Here is a 14,967-nt window from a genome sequence, read left to right as displayed (position 1 = left end):
AATTCCAACAGTACCAACAATGTCCACTAGATGACCATATAATCATTGAAAAACCCAGGTAAATATACAGATATCAGTCCCCTTTTTTATTTGGTTAATTATTTTTGTTTATTATCTCTGCGGCCTGAAGCCACATCCACAGCAAAGGTTAAACAAATCACGAAAGAAACCTTGTGAGAAACCAGTATCACCTATCTGTGAAACCATCTTACTCTTGTGAAGTATAAAATTAACGTGTCTCTCACTATAAAACTACCTGAAGTAGAATTTAGAGAAAAGCATTTACAATTCCCAATTACAACTTAACTAGTTCCAGAAATGTTTTTTTGTAGTAAAAAAAAAAAACAAAACAAAGAATTAAAGTAAAAATGCACAAAGTTTCCTGTGAGGGTTAGGTGTAGGGTTGGTGTAGGGCCATAGAACATACAGTTTGTACAGTATAAAAACCATTACGCCTATGGGATGAACACACTTTTCACAAAAACAAACGTGTGTGTGTGTGTGTGTGTGTGTGTGTGTGTGTGTGGAGCACATCGACCAACCCCCCAAATCACTCCTCCCCTGCATCCGTGGTGTTGGGTTAGTATCAGGGAGGGTCACCCCACATTCTGCTGCCAGATGGTCAGATGATACTGAATCTAGAGGAGAGCCGCTCCAAATCCTAGTCGTGACTGTGTATGTGTGTGCTGACATGAGTCAGGAGTGTTTGTGCTTATTCACACACAGATAATGCACATGCATCCACACACACGTTCTCAATCGTGCAAGCACAAAAATGCTGAGAATTGGAAAAAAAAATAAAAATGAAAGGAACTGAAGGTTCCATTTAGAATCTTTAACATCCATGGAGTATTTCCATTCCAGGTGAAAAAAGATTCTTTAAATGATTTAAATTTTGTTTCGCCCTAAGAAAATGGCATTCGCTTGAAACCCCTTTTTGGGCCCTTATTTCTAGTCCATATGAATCTAGTCTCTCTACTCATCCATATATTAGTCTAGAAACAGGATTACTGTAGCTACAGTGAGGAGGAGGCTGAGGAGCCAGAGGGCAAGAGAGATCCAAGCAAGCGGGTGAAGGAGAGAAAAGACAGAAAGACAGGAGGGGGTGGAGAGCAGTAGCGCATGCGGGGTGGAGGAAGGGGCCGGCTTTAGTTTAAAGTGAATGGGTATTAAAGACGGCATGCTAGAGGGGCAGAAAAAGACGGAGAGCAGCTCATCCTGCCCCTGTGAGAACAGCACAATGTGAGCTTCTTACAGCAAGCTGTCAACGGTGGATTGCATTTCTGTATTGGGGGAAGCAAAAAGCATGCAGAGAGATCACAACAATGCTGGCATGAGGAGAAGAGCCAAGGACATTTGTGAGGAGCTGAGATGAAATCTGGAAGGTGAGATGAATGGTTTTTTGACCCAAGCTTGCCTATACCACCCACTTTGCTGTACACCATAAAACATTTTTTTCCGAAGATTACTGGTATACTATTTCAGTGTGTAATTCAGTGCCAACTGTGAAACTGAGCAGTGTGTAAATTAAGATTGTTTCTACTCAAGGCACAAGCAAATTCTGTGATTTCATGTTCAGTTTGTGGAGGACACAAGCAACGGAGAGGCAGAGAAGAGGATGTGTCAACACAGTAAAGGGAAACACATTGTGAAGCAGAGGAAGTGATGTCTGAGGTTGAAACCATGCTCTGCTAGCTTCACACGTCTGCACGTCATCGCTGGCTGGGACACACACACACACACATACCGAGCCCCGCAGACCTTTGCTGAGGATGTGCACTAGATGAAGACAGACCGAGGACATGGAGAGGAAGGATATGAGTGAAGAAGAAAACATTTAAAAAGGGTAGGGATTTCTTTCACGTTTTATGGAATGTGTGTAGATTCATGAACACGAGGATGGTGAAGTTTGCACAGATGATTTGCAGTGAAGTTATTTCCGCTAGCGCTGCTGCTTCTGCTGCTGGTGTTCAAGGTGGAGAGGAAAATCAAGATGCACTGTAGAGCCTCCATCAATCTCTCTCTCTCGTTTAGGATGGGGGAAGGGTTGCTCTCCGGGCTCTGGGATACGTTGGTAATAGATGAATAGAGAAGAGAGAGAGAGAGAGTGGAATAAGAACAGGAAGAGCAGATATATCTGTGAGCATGCACAATAAAGGGTACGACTGCATGGCTTTTGACGGCAGCTCTTGACCCTGTGAAACTGACGTTAATGTGCGTGACTGCACAGCGCTGTCTTGCACCTTGACGCATTTGTTCGGCCGTGGTGTGATGATGTCTTTTCTCATCCTCTCAGTGACACATGCGCTTGTTGGGTTCATTTGATTGGTTTTGGCCTGAGGTGTGACTCTGGTGAAAATCATTTCTCATTAACAATCAATGAGAGGCTGAACCTGCTTCAGATATATATCAGAGTATATTAGGACACACTCGACAATTGCACCCTCCTAAAAAAAGGATAGAAATACCATTTTGCTTTTTTTAAGAATAGAAATTATTTATATATATATTAAATGCAATTTTTGACCCACTTAAGTACATCTTTATGTGCAGATTCATTGATTATAGATATTCATAGAAAACATTTACAGATGCAAACACAATTTATTTATTTATTCTTTGTACGTTTGGGAAGATGCTAAAGCAAACAGACATGCTGACCGCATCTAAAATGAAGAAAGTGTTATGTACAAATATAGAAATGTTAAATATTTATTAATCATTTATATCATGTAGACTTTTAAATGTTTACTGTTTTATAGATATACAGTATTCATATAAATATTTTAACCATATCACCAAACCTAAACAGAAGCACTTAGATAATAATAATCGTTAAAAAAGTACTGTCACATTAATTTAAGTTACAGTTTACCATCATGTAGATCCATAAACCAAACCCTATAACAATTTCATGAATTATACAATGTACAGAGGAGACTTCCTTGAATGAATGAATGATTTGGATGAATACATTCAGTATTTTTTTCTCTTATTCCACTTATCTTCCTCTGACCTGCTCTAACATGCAAGCAAAGCTAAATATAGAGAGCAATGTTAAAATGGCACACTTAAATATGAAATGCTTCGACCCAAATGATGGGAAGCTGTGTTGATGTAGATGTGTGTCCTGATGCTCTATATACCTTAAGAGCTAGAGACAGATCCCATTATCACTAGATAGGCCACAAAAATATCCTACACTGTCTGGACAACATGATCTTGTAAGTATTGGTATGCATTTAGCATAAAATGTGATTCTGCCAAGCATACATTTATTTAAATTTACATTAAAATGCACACTATTGACTATTGTGTGTTTGATTGAAATTTTAACACTAGTTTTCACAGTTGCAGTGTAAACTCTTATATGATTATTTTGGTGTCAAAGAATGAGCATATCAAGTGTTCGATTAGCTGTTTGTGTGAGTCTTGCAATTGGCTTGTGATATATCTTTGAAATGTTACATTATTTGGTGACAGTATGTTATGTGATGGTAGACATCACAATAAATGATAAATGGACGATGAACCGTTAGAGCAGTGTGACTTTTCGTCTGCGGAAGATCTTAAATGAACGCTCTCACACACAACTGTGGGCTCTCGCACACAAAGAGGACGTTTGTGCATCGTTTCTGTTTAATTCTGTCTGGCCATCTGACAGTTGCTTGATTGTTTGAGTTACGGTTTGGTCTGATAAGAGCCCTCTCAATAGTCTCCAGACATTTAAATACTGGCTGGTTTGATTTGACGGATGGGAGGGGCTTATTTTACAGTAAAAAAACAAACAAACAAATTTAGTGCATCGAAGCTAATTTCAAAATACATTTATTATAAATCTTCTTTTCTTCATCTGATCAAACTGGTTGGTTTTAGTATGTTTAGGCTGTGATTTCCTAAAGGTTCTCATGTGCATGTGCAGTTTATCAAATAGCATGCAAACTTAGTGGCCATATGTGTGATTTAAAAATATGTACGCAAACCGAACCATGTGCTAATAGACACAACGATATTTAAGGAGGCTGGTATTTGTATGTATATGCCACTTACATGCAGTAAAGGATACGAGGGAGACCTTTCAGCACAATCTCATAGTGATTCATAACTGTTTTACTTATTTGTTTTCATGCACTCTGGTTAATAGTTAGGGGTGACTTGCATGCTTATTTTATTTTTATCTAAAAATTGCATGCTTTCTTGTGGATCAAATCTAACAAGTTATTACAGAATCACTTCATGAAATAGTTCTAACCTCTTTTTTTTCTTCAAATGAATTACTTAAAAAAAAAATCTCTAAAAAGTTTATTTTGTGCAATCATACACATTATAACCATGCAATAACATGAGTGGCAATGGGTGAGACTAAAATGCAAGCCATGATCCCGTTGACTATTAATTACCTTTCATCATCCGGAATTTATTATTATTATTATTATTTTTTTTTTTTTTTTTTTTTTTGCTCTGGTTAAAACATTTTACATTTTGCCATAGCTTTCAAAAGCACAACCATGCTTCAATCCCACTCTCAATGACTTATATAAAGTCTTAATTTCAGCCCTCATTATTCATAGTCTTTTTTTGTTCACAGACACATTTAATGGCCAATAATATACATAATACATAATAAAAATATTTAATACTGTATATATTTCAAGTCAAGTCAAGTCAAGTGGAGTTTAACCAAATGCAAGTACATAGTGAAACAAAACACCGTTTCTCCAGGACCAAAGTGCTACATTACACAGACACAGAACTGTTAGGGACTACATAAAAATATGTAGTGCAAACATTCACAACATGTACAGTACAATGACTTCTGGGACAGACAATGGGCACAGTCCTGGTGCAGCGCCAGCCAGTACACAGTTCTGTGACAAAGAGTACTATACAAGCAGCTGGAGTAATGTAAACATACAGGAAGAGTAACAGCCGATATACAGTATAATGAGAATTGTAGCAGCATAGATGTGCAAAAAACTTGCAAAAAAAAATGTAAAGAGGATGGTGGATGCTCAGTGTGTGTGTGTGTGTGTGTCTGTTAAAAATGCATGATTGACTGATGTTTCTTAAAAATTAATTTGCTGTGCTTACAAATTATATACTATATGAATGCATATTCTTAAAAAGCACTTGAAAACACACTGGGTTGCAGCTTATATAATGATTTTAGAGTGTATGATGTTTATCAAGTGTTTGTACAGTAACTTTTCATTAAATCGTTGAGACTCTGAACAATGGATGCACTATTTTCATCTGTTGTCAAATATTCACACTGTTGTGTCCAGTTTTTTTAATGTTTATAGTGTAAATAGTTTCTATTTTTGCTTAGCGGACTTTCTCTAAACTCCTTGAAACAAGCAAATGTATGAAACCTGAACCTAATGGTTTGATGGACAGATCAAATGAACTTGATATTAGAAGAACGGAGCCCAGGGCTCAGCTCACCTCGACTCATTAATATTAATTGAGTCATGAGAATAGACTCTAGGAAGGTCATATCAAGCAATGGCCTAGATGATATTAATAAGCTAAAAATGTGTAAATTCACACCTGATGCTTTATTTTCAGCAGAATGACATGCACTTTTACAGCATTCGGCCAAACAGATGCAATTTACAAATACAACCAAAATTACAAAGATGTGTCCATACTAATATCACTAAACACACTAATACTGATCTATGTCATTTCTTTAATAATTAACGATGGCGTACACTTGAGAAATGAAGGTTCCGTATTTTGAGCCAATGCTTCTATAAAGAATCTTTAACATTCATGGAAATCTTTTTCTATTCCGCAGAAGATTCCTTGTGTTGGCAAAAGCTGAATATGAAAATGTTCTCCACGTTAAGAAAGAACTGTTCACTGAATGGTTCTTTAAAGAACCCAGAATGGTTCTTCCATGGCAGTGCTGTTGGGAGCTTTATATTTAAAGAGTGCATGCGTTTACAGTATATTAGTTGAAATGGGGCGAGAATGTAAAGTGGGGAAAGGCTGTGAAGCAGGCGCAGGTGCAGAGACGTCAGTATGGACAGAGTGGACAGTGTGACAGAAGTATAATGGATGTAGTGATGGAGGGAAGGCTCTTTTCTGTGAGTGTGTCTCGCTCTCTTTCATTGGAACAGTTGCTCTTCCTGCCCCTTTTGGGGAAAAAGCCCCATTTCTGTAGCTATTTCAAACATTAATACATGCATACACATTATTGAGGACATGCTACAGACCACTGTTGTTTTTATTTTAAACTAATTCCTAATTTAAAAGTTTAGCATTTGTAGAAATAAAATATTTACAATGGCAGTTTTCTAATAGACAATTGTTTTTTTAAGAATGTGCTCACCCAGGATGCATTTATTTGATTAAAAATTTTGTGAAAACAGTCAAATTGTGAAATATTATTACGTTAAAGTACCTGTTTTGAAATATTTAAAATGTAATTTATTTCTGTGATCAAAGCTGTATTTTCAGCATCATTACTCCAGTCTTCAGTGTCACATGATCTTCAGAAATCATTCTTAGTGGCTTTTCACTTGTTTTTAATGCTCAATTTGTAATAATCAATTTTGAAAACATGGAAACAGCAATGTATCTTTTTCAGGATTCTGGCTGGATTCTTTGAAGTTTAAAAGAACAGCATTTAAAAAATGTTTTGTAACATTATAAATGTCTTAACTATTACTTCACTGTCACATTTTAATGCATCCTTACTGGATAAAACTATTAGTTTCTTTTAATCTTTCTTACCACAGACTTTAGAATGGAAAACATTTGGGCAACATTGATAATAATCAGAAAAATGAAAACATGATCTTCAGAAATCATGAAAATATGATGATTTGCTGCTTAAGAAACATGTTTTCATGATTTCTGAAGATCATGTGACACTGAAGACTGGAGGAATGATGCTGAAAATACAGCTGCGCATCACAGAAATACATTACATTTTACTATATATATGGTCAGAAAATAGTACAATTTTAATAAGATTTATTGATTTATTTTACTGTATTTTACTTATATATTACATTAAAACATTAAAAACTCCAACCTTTTGACTTGTAGTGTCTATAGGAAGTCACCTAAACCCACACATACAGTAGAAAACATCCAAACACAAAGTATAAAATGATCTTATTTGAAAGACCAAGTTTAATTCCCTTTGTGTTGTTTCGTCATGCGAGTTCCTCTTCCTCTTCACGTGTCAAACAAACACACAACTCACAAAACACCTGCCATTTCAAATGCAGATTCAACAGCTAAAAGAGTTTTTAAACTTCTCACTGTGAGGTCTGCTTGTGCCTTCTATCTGTGTCTGAACATTTTTCACATGAGAACATGCACCATTGGCCAGACTCTTTCATTTCACCCTCCAAACCAAACTGTAGACTTCCTGCTTGAGGTTTGTGCTTGTTCTAAACTTTGCATTTGAGAAGGAGTAAAAAGCGATGACCTTTTAAGCCTGTCCTGAAAATGGTGTGATGGTCTGCTTAAGATGTTTCATTTTCTCACGGACACGTTTATTTTGTCCTCCGAGCAGCCGTTTTTTGAAACTAAACTTAAAGTGGCATTTATTTTTCATTCAGTGTTCAGTGTCATATGCTAAAAATAGCGTGGCTTCGAGCACTGGGGTGACCTTGCACCAGTACCACATTAGGGGAGCCAATCATTACTTGGGTTGCTCTCTAAGCACAGAGAAATGAGACAGAGACACAACTAATGCTCAACTTCAGGATGCTTGTGAAAACGAACAGTGATGATTAATTGTACTGAATGTGGATTGTGATGTAGTTCAAATCTTAAAAGTAGATTTTAAAAAAAAAGCTACTTGCAGGTAGACACTTAAGTACACTTGGACGCTTAAGTACACTTTTGAAAAGTGCATTTTGCAATAACATCAAAGGAAATGTTAAAGTGCATTTTAAATAATAGTAAGCTTAATCTTTTGTGGTGTTTTAAAGAAGTACAATTGTTTTGATGTGCTGACTAACATACTTAAGCACAAGTATTTGATTATTATTTGGACTACAGTGTGATATTTTACATTATATTTACAAGTACTGAATTACACAAGTGTGTAATTACAAATATATTTAAATGTGCAGCATACATGCTTTAACAGAAATGGCATTCAAGTATATTGTATGTTAAGTGCTGCTTATCAGAACATTCAGCGGAACTTTAATCATATTTACATTCAATCTATTTTAAAAGTACATAGATGATGTCGTACTTAAGTGGGTCAAAAGGTTCAGCTTATTGCATTTAATATACATTCCAACTGTAAATATCATTTAATTGCAAGTGTCCACTTAAGTGTCTTCTTATAAATGTTCATAAAAGTTTATCCTTGTTTTCATAAACCAGCTACAAAAGTTTTAATACTCAGGATATGGATGAAACTGTCCTCTTTTGACATTTGACAAGTGATAAAGTGAAATGATCGTCCTTTAAAAGTACTGCCTGAAGTATTGATTTTTATTTTACTCCCCACTATATCAGTTGTTTAAAAATATCGATATGTGCTAAATAATTCACAGAGCTTTTTCAGTATAATATCAACTTGCAGTGACAGACTGACGTGACGTTATACTGGAGGAAGTAAAACACGATAAGAAGAGCCAAGAATATTTATACTTTATAGTTTCATTTGTAAATTCACTTATTGTTGTGTCTCTCTTTTTAAGGGAACTGTATTCAAGATATCAGAGACGCTCTTAAACTAGATTTATTTGAGACGTGTGTGATAACTGCAATCTCTCTCGGTTGACCACTTGTGATTGTATCACACTAGACATGTAAATGGTGCAAACAGGGCCTTAGTCTAGCAGTTGTATTCTTTGTGCATACGGACGAAGTATACACTGTTCAGATTTTATTGACAGAAATTAGGGAAAATGATTTCGCTTTGTACAAGTGCACATCTATTATCATTATTATTATTTAATCTATTGTGCGCATCACTTACAAAATGTGAGCATGGAGGAAACAAAGTAGAGAGAAACTACACATTGAACCAAACGGAAGTTAACCTTGTTCTTTCAGACCATGCATAAAGGTCAGCCGGCATCACATCATTTCCTGTCAAACAGGAAGCAGACCCTATAATAAGGTTGACTGTCAGAGCAGACAAGAAACAGCCTCTCTGAATAAAAAAAAGTACTGCTTACTGTTCTTCAATCTACTGTAAGTATTATGTATAAAATACGTGTTTATTGTGTATGTGTTCCTATTAAACCCAGCATAACCCTCACTGAGGTCAATATTCCTGCTCTCGTGCCTGAAAGCTTTTTAAGCCTCTTCATCGTTTAATCCCTCACTGCATCAGGGAACTGAAAACTGTAAGAAACACCGGGCATCATAGCAAGCCGTGTATCGTGGCAACTTGATAGGGTTTAAGTGTTTTGCATAGGTCCCTGTGGATCATTGCAGGATTCAAGATCAAAACTGTTAGTGTTGACTGAAATGCATTACTTGCATGTAATTATGCATAATTTATTGTTCATGTAATTGTAAGTACATGTAAAACCTTTAACAAGGACACCTTAAAGTAAAGTGTTACCTATTTCTGCCTCATCATTTCACCAAAATCCACACTGGATCTCATTCAGAAGTTATTACAAACACTCAATGAATATTGATAGTGATACGATTTTCATTAATGTTGTAGCTTGAAGCTGTGTTTCGTTTTCTAATACGATTTATATCAGCATCATAGGGATGTGGGTGGGTAAGCCATGCAATGCCAACTAATGCAACAACTAACAAATCAATGAACATCTCTTCTCCTGACAAGATCAATGTAATAGCAATATTTCCGTCCGTTGAATGTAGGCTTTTCCATATTCCAAGCTTGCTGCTGCACTGGTGACTTTATGCGCCTGAGCAAATCATGGAAATTATTAAACTAAAGCTAGGAATAGGATTGCTGGACTTCAAGTCTGTAGGGGTTGAGGAATCAAAAGCAACTAAGTAAAAAGCTGTTTTATGGATGGTAACATGGTTATATTATTACTCAAATTGTATTAGTAATTAATTAGTTGCTGTAAATAGTAATGTTGTTACTGTAATAAGTTACTGCTCAACTACATGAGGTAAGGGTAGAGCTACATTCAAGCTATTTTAAGGCATGAAGAACTTATTTGCGCAGGGAATTTTTATTTTTATTTTTAAATATGTCATTTTTATTTTCAAAGGTGCATTTTTGGGGTAAAATTTGTGACACCAGAGGGACTTCGAATTAGAATCAGGTTCATTTACAAATTAATTTAAAGCAATGTTTCAGGCATTACGGTTTTTAGATTAATGCATTCAAAAACTTGTTTTATTAAAGGTCAGGTTAACTAAGTGCATCTAAGAGTTACTTTGTGTTTGGCAATTACAATAATGATAAATACATGAACATATTATCCTGTAATACTTGTTTGTGTTTGTGTATTTGCCAGTACATCAATAATATTGATATTTATGCAACATATTCAGCAAAACCAAACATTGAAAAACACATTAGCAGGTTATGCACCTGAAACTGAAAACAGGTGAGAGAAAGCAGAGAGGACGCAGGATAATCATTTTGACACTATGAAATATTTATGATGCTTGATAATGCGTCCTAAATGTTTTATGTAGTGTAAACATATGACAAAAAGACATCTCCACTGAAAGTCCAAAATATCCACAAACATACAAGCAAAACTCAAAGCACATAATGAGAGGTGAGTAAAAACAGCTTTAATAAATAACACTTGTTTTTATTAACACCCAAATGTAATAGTTAAATTCACAAGGCCCAAAACAACAATAAAAAAAGGTCAAATACAGCATTTATTTGGTTTGCTGTGTATTTGCAGCATTGGCAAGGTTACTCCATCTTATTTATAGGGGCTTAATCATTTGACTGTACATGAATGTCTTTAGGAATGCTTTGTGCAAATAGATTGAAATCTAAAATGATCATAGCAACAAAAAATAAGTGCTAGACTTTATATATATATATATATATATATATATATATATATATATATATATATATATATATATATATATATATATATATATATATATATATATATATATATAAAATGCAAGAAAACTGGAAGTGAAACTTGAATCGGTGGTGCTGAGAATGGGGTCTCAGAAATTTCCCAAAGCTAATCAGAAAGAGGAAACAGACATGTTTATTAATATAATTAACAAGAAATTCGCTCCAGATTCTGTTGGATCCTCCTTTGGATTTTTTGACCAAAACAAGCGTTCATTCTTCATAAATAAACTCATCTTAACGATTCAATTACATGTGCAGTTGCCCTCCAATCTAATGAATTGTTTATTCCGTGCTACATTACTGCCTTTATGAGCGAGAAGCACCAATTCTGGCATTTGATTCTGCTGCATTTGCTCAGTGCGCATACGTTTCCCCCAAATCTGCACTAAGCAGGAGAGGAGAGTGTGAAATAAGATCGGGACACTCGCTGAACCGTGTGTGTGTGTGTGTGTGAGAGAGAGAGAGAGAGAGAGAGAGAGATGTGTTTCACCTTTGAAACACATCACCGCAGTGTTCGCGTGCTGGCGCTCGCTCGGCAGGCGCGCGCATCGGAAGGGCTCGCTCGCTGCATCATTGCACCTGTTCTCGAGGTTGCAAATCACAGGAAATTGCTGAGCATAAACGACAGATTCATCGAGCTTACGATCTAGCCTAAAAGACGTCAGTTCGACAAGAATAACCCGAGAGCAGAAAGAGAGAGAGAGCGGAAGAGAGCAGACAGCTGTCAGACATCGCTTTGTTGTCGGTGAGTTTCATTCGAGAGCGCTGTTTTCATGCGAGTGACACCGAGTGCCACTGATGCAATCCTGTAACTGAGAGAGGACGTGCTGCTCGCTTCTTTGTTCGTTCGGTGACTTCGTCCTGTTCCGGTTGGCATTGCTGAAATGTAGCAGGCAATGATTCATATCGTCATCTATTCTGTGCGAGCAGCCTTTGTTGATATAATGCTCATATACTCTCATTTAATCGTGAGGAGATTTGTTTAAGCGTTGATGAGTCGGAGGCAGGCAGATTATTGACTGCATCCATACTGCTCTTATTGCACTGCCCTCTGTTTAGCGACATTTGGATGCAATTTAGTGCCTGGATGCTCATATAGGAGAGAAACGGCACATCAGCACAAAAACGATGCGGAGAAAGAAAGACATGAGCTATTCAGGGCGGTTCTGGGGTCAGTGGATATCTCGACATCTGTGGATGCTCGTGGAGCCATCCATTGATTAAATGTAGAAAACATGAGAAGACCTATACTCAAAAGTTTTAATTAAATAGGACCAAATTTGAAACATTACTGGCTAAAGCTAAAAAGGACCGGTTAAATTTTAACTAAATAGTCTCAATATTGTGGATTGTGGATTTAGCCTACCAAACTTTTGAAGTTTATTGCATTATAATGTATTTTTTTATATTATTTTTATTTATTTTTTTGCCAGAATGCCAGAAGGCTTGATGCATGTCAAATATTCTATTTTATGTTTCTGAAATATTAGGAGCTTTTTACACCTTACCAAAACACCAACACATTCTTTTAGTGGCAAGTCAATTTATCCTTAAGCTTATTGGTCATTACTCTGTTCTAACTGCAAATTTGGATATTTATAATGCAATTTTGCCAAGAGATGCAGCAGTTTGTCATATGCATGTGTTTGTTTTCTATTTTCTTTTTATTTATTATGAGATATTTAGTTAGCATTTGAGAGAAGCATGGATGTGTTAAAAACATCAGTCCATCCGTGTATCGGAGGGGCTGATCTACAGAATTCAGTTATCGCAATATTTCTTTGTCTCAGCTGACTTCCTTTATTTAATTTTAGAAATCTACCGTTGAGTTTTCACAAGTCTAAGTTTAGAGCTGTCTAACTATATTAAGAAAGAAAGAAAAAAATCACATGCAGGTTATTTTTAATTGACTTAACTTAAGATATCTGTAATTCAATATGATTTGACTGTGATTCTAATCTAATCTGTAATTGCATTAAATTTTGTCCAGTCAGACGTATTTTGCACTTTACATTTATCTAAAATTATTACATTTAATAAGAATAAAAAGAGAACTAGTATGTTTCAGACCTTTACAAGGTTGGTAGAGTATAATCAAATTCATTATTACTAGCAAAAATTTAATTAAAGACTTCTGCGATAGTAATTCTTACTTGTCAGAACCACATCTTACAGCTTTCTATTCACAGGCAGCTCATTATAGTAATTGCATCTCATGAATATTTATTGGGGCTTTTATAAAAAGCCAGACGGGAAAGTGTTGGGGCAGTGGATGAGGCCAAGAATGAGTTAAAGCAGTCGCAGAGCATTAACACTGATTTTCAAGGAGGTCTCTGTATCTCCGGGAGTCAGATCACAGTATGGCTTGTACTGTAGTAATGGATGGAGGAATGCTGAATATTTGAATAAATGTCAATATTTATAAATGTCTACCTTCAGCAATGTTTGGAAAGAGAAAGAGACGTGTAAACAGTTTGTTTTGCATTTAATGCAGAGTAAAAATGTTGTTGCAGAGCTTTATAATAAAATATATGACTAGTCAAAAGTCATCATATCATGATTGAGATTGAAAATGTCTACTTAAAGTAAAATGCATATGGTTTAGACTGTAATTTATATCAATCTATAGTTTATATAATTTTTTTTTTTGCAATAAAGTGCTGTGCTAGATTTCTGTATTTGGAGTTTTTGTAATTACTCAATAATAGAGTTTTAAATAGGCTTGTTACAAATGCAGCATGATTTATTTTTGTCAAAATTAATTTGCAACAGAATACTGCTGACATTAGATAGACAGATATTTCCTGAAAGAGGGTGTGTGCAAGAGAAAATAGCGAGGCAAAAATCATGCAACCTGGTCTTAAAAAACTTGGCCTTCAGTGTTACATATTTTATGAGTACTTTCCGATGTATTGGCAAAGTTTGCAGGAAGCCCCCTCCTCCTGTGAGCAGAGCAGCTATTGTGCAGGTCAGCTGGGTGGATGTGGTCTGATGTGTGCTACAGTCTGTGCTATTTTTGACAGAAAGGAAGTGTAGAAAAATGAAAAGCGTTCTACCTTTTAACTTCATGTTTGCGCTGGTGTTTAAACAAGACTATGATCCCCAGTTGCAAGATAAATGTGAATGATTTGTTAGACACACGTGTGTGTGTCAGATATTACATGCTCAGTTACACAGCCACATGCAGAGTGTACATTTAACATTGGAGTTCTTACAAGGTTTTTGTTGTTGTCATTGTTCTTGAGGGGGGGGGGGGGGGTGAAATCTCCTGTTATTCTTGAGTACCTATAGAGTAGTACTGCATCCTTCATAACTCCAAAAAGTCTTTAGTTTTATTATATTCATAAGAGAAAGATAGTCTGTACCGATTTTTCCCGGAAAATCACGACCGACTGGAGGCGTGACGTGTGGGCGGAGCTAAAGAATCACGAGCGCCAGTAGGCTTTTGTGTTGAGAGCGTTTGGAAGCTGTGACATTACCGTGAGGAAAAAAACATCCAAAACAAACCATGGCTTACAGTCAGATCCAGCCGTTTATTTATGATCCAGAATCAGATCCAGAGGCTGAAACTGAACGAGAGCAGCAGCAGCAACGACTCGCTCCGAGCGGGGCTCGAACCCGGGTCTCTGGCATGGGAGGGGACGCACTAACAAGGAGGCAGAGATATTTGAAGCAGTTTCACTCACCGCCTGCGGTTCCAACACACGATCGTGACCCTTTTTCGTTGGGATTGCATCATCCTTAAGAAATAAATGATACGCAAATCCGGTGTCAAACACTTGCACAACTCCGTTGATGCTCTGTAAAAATAAACTCCATCCACTTGTCCCTTAATACTGTTATTTTTGGTAATCTGTGCAGGGATGTCTTGCCCTGGCAACCAAAAACACACTTCTTTTGTGACATTTGGCGACGCTCTCGCTCTGATC

At 36.4% G+C, this 14,967-nt stretch overlaps 1 protein-coding gene across 5 annotated transcripts in view; it reads left to right on the top strand.

Annotated features, from left to right (window-relative positions):
* Positions 1-1,180: 1,180 nt before the first annotated feature.
* Positions 1,181-14,967, top strand: part of zmp:0000001168 (signal-induced proliferation-associated 1-like protein 3) — a 49,881-nt gene continuing 36,094 nt past the window's right edge. For 3 of the 5 annotated variants that reach the window (XR_008154500.1, XM_052561020.1, XM_052561017.1), the window contains exons 1-2: positions 1,181-1,385; positions 1,580-1,846. The gene's annotated coding sequence lies outside the window, so the exon portion shown is untranslated. Of the gene's footprint in view, positions 1,386-1,548; positions 1,847-11,549; positions 11,784-14,967 lie in introns of those variants that run through there. The other 2 variants (XM_052561018.1, XM_052561019.1) reach the window with 2 other exon arrangements.

Source organism: Carassius gibelio, chromosome B7, assembly GCF_023724105.1.
Source record: "Carassius gibelio isolate Cgi1373 ecotype wild population from Czech Republic chromosome B7, carGib1.2-hapl.c, whole genome shotgun sequence".
NCBI classification, from domain to species: domain Eukaryota; kingdom Metazoa; phylum Chordata; class Actinopteri; order Cypriniformes; family Cyprinidae; genus Carassius; species Carassius gibelio.
Note: the sequence above shows the minus strand (reverse complement) of the source record. Positions and strands in the feature narration are given on the sequence as shown.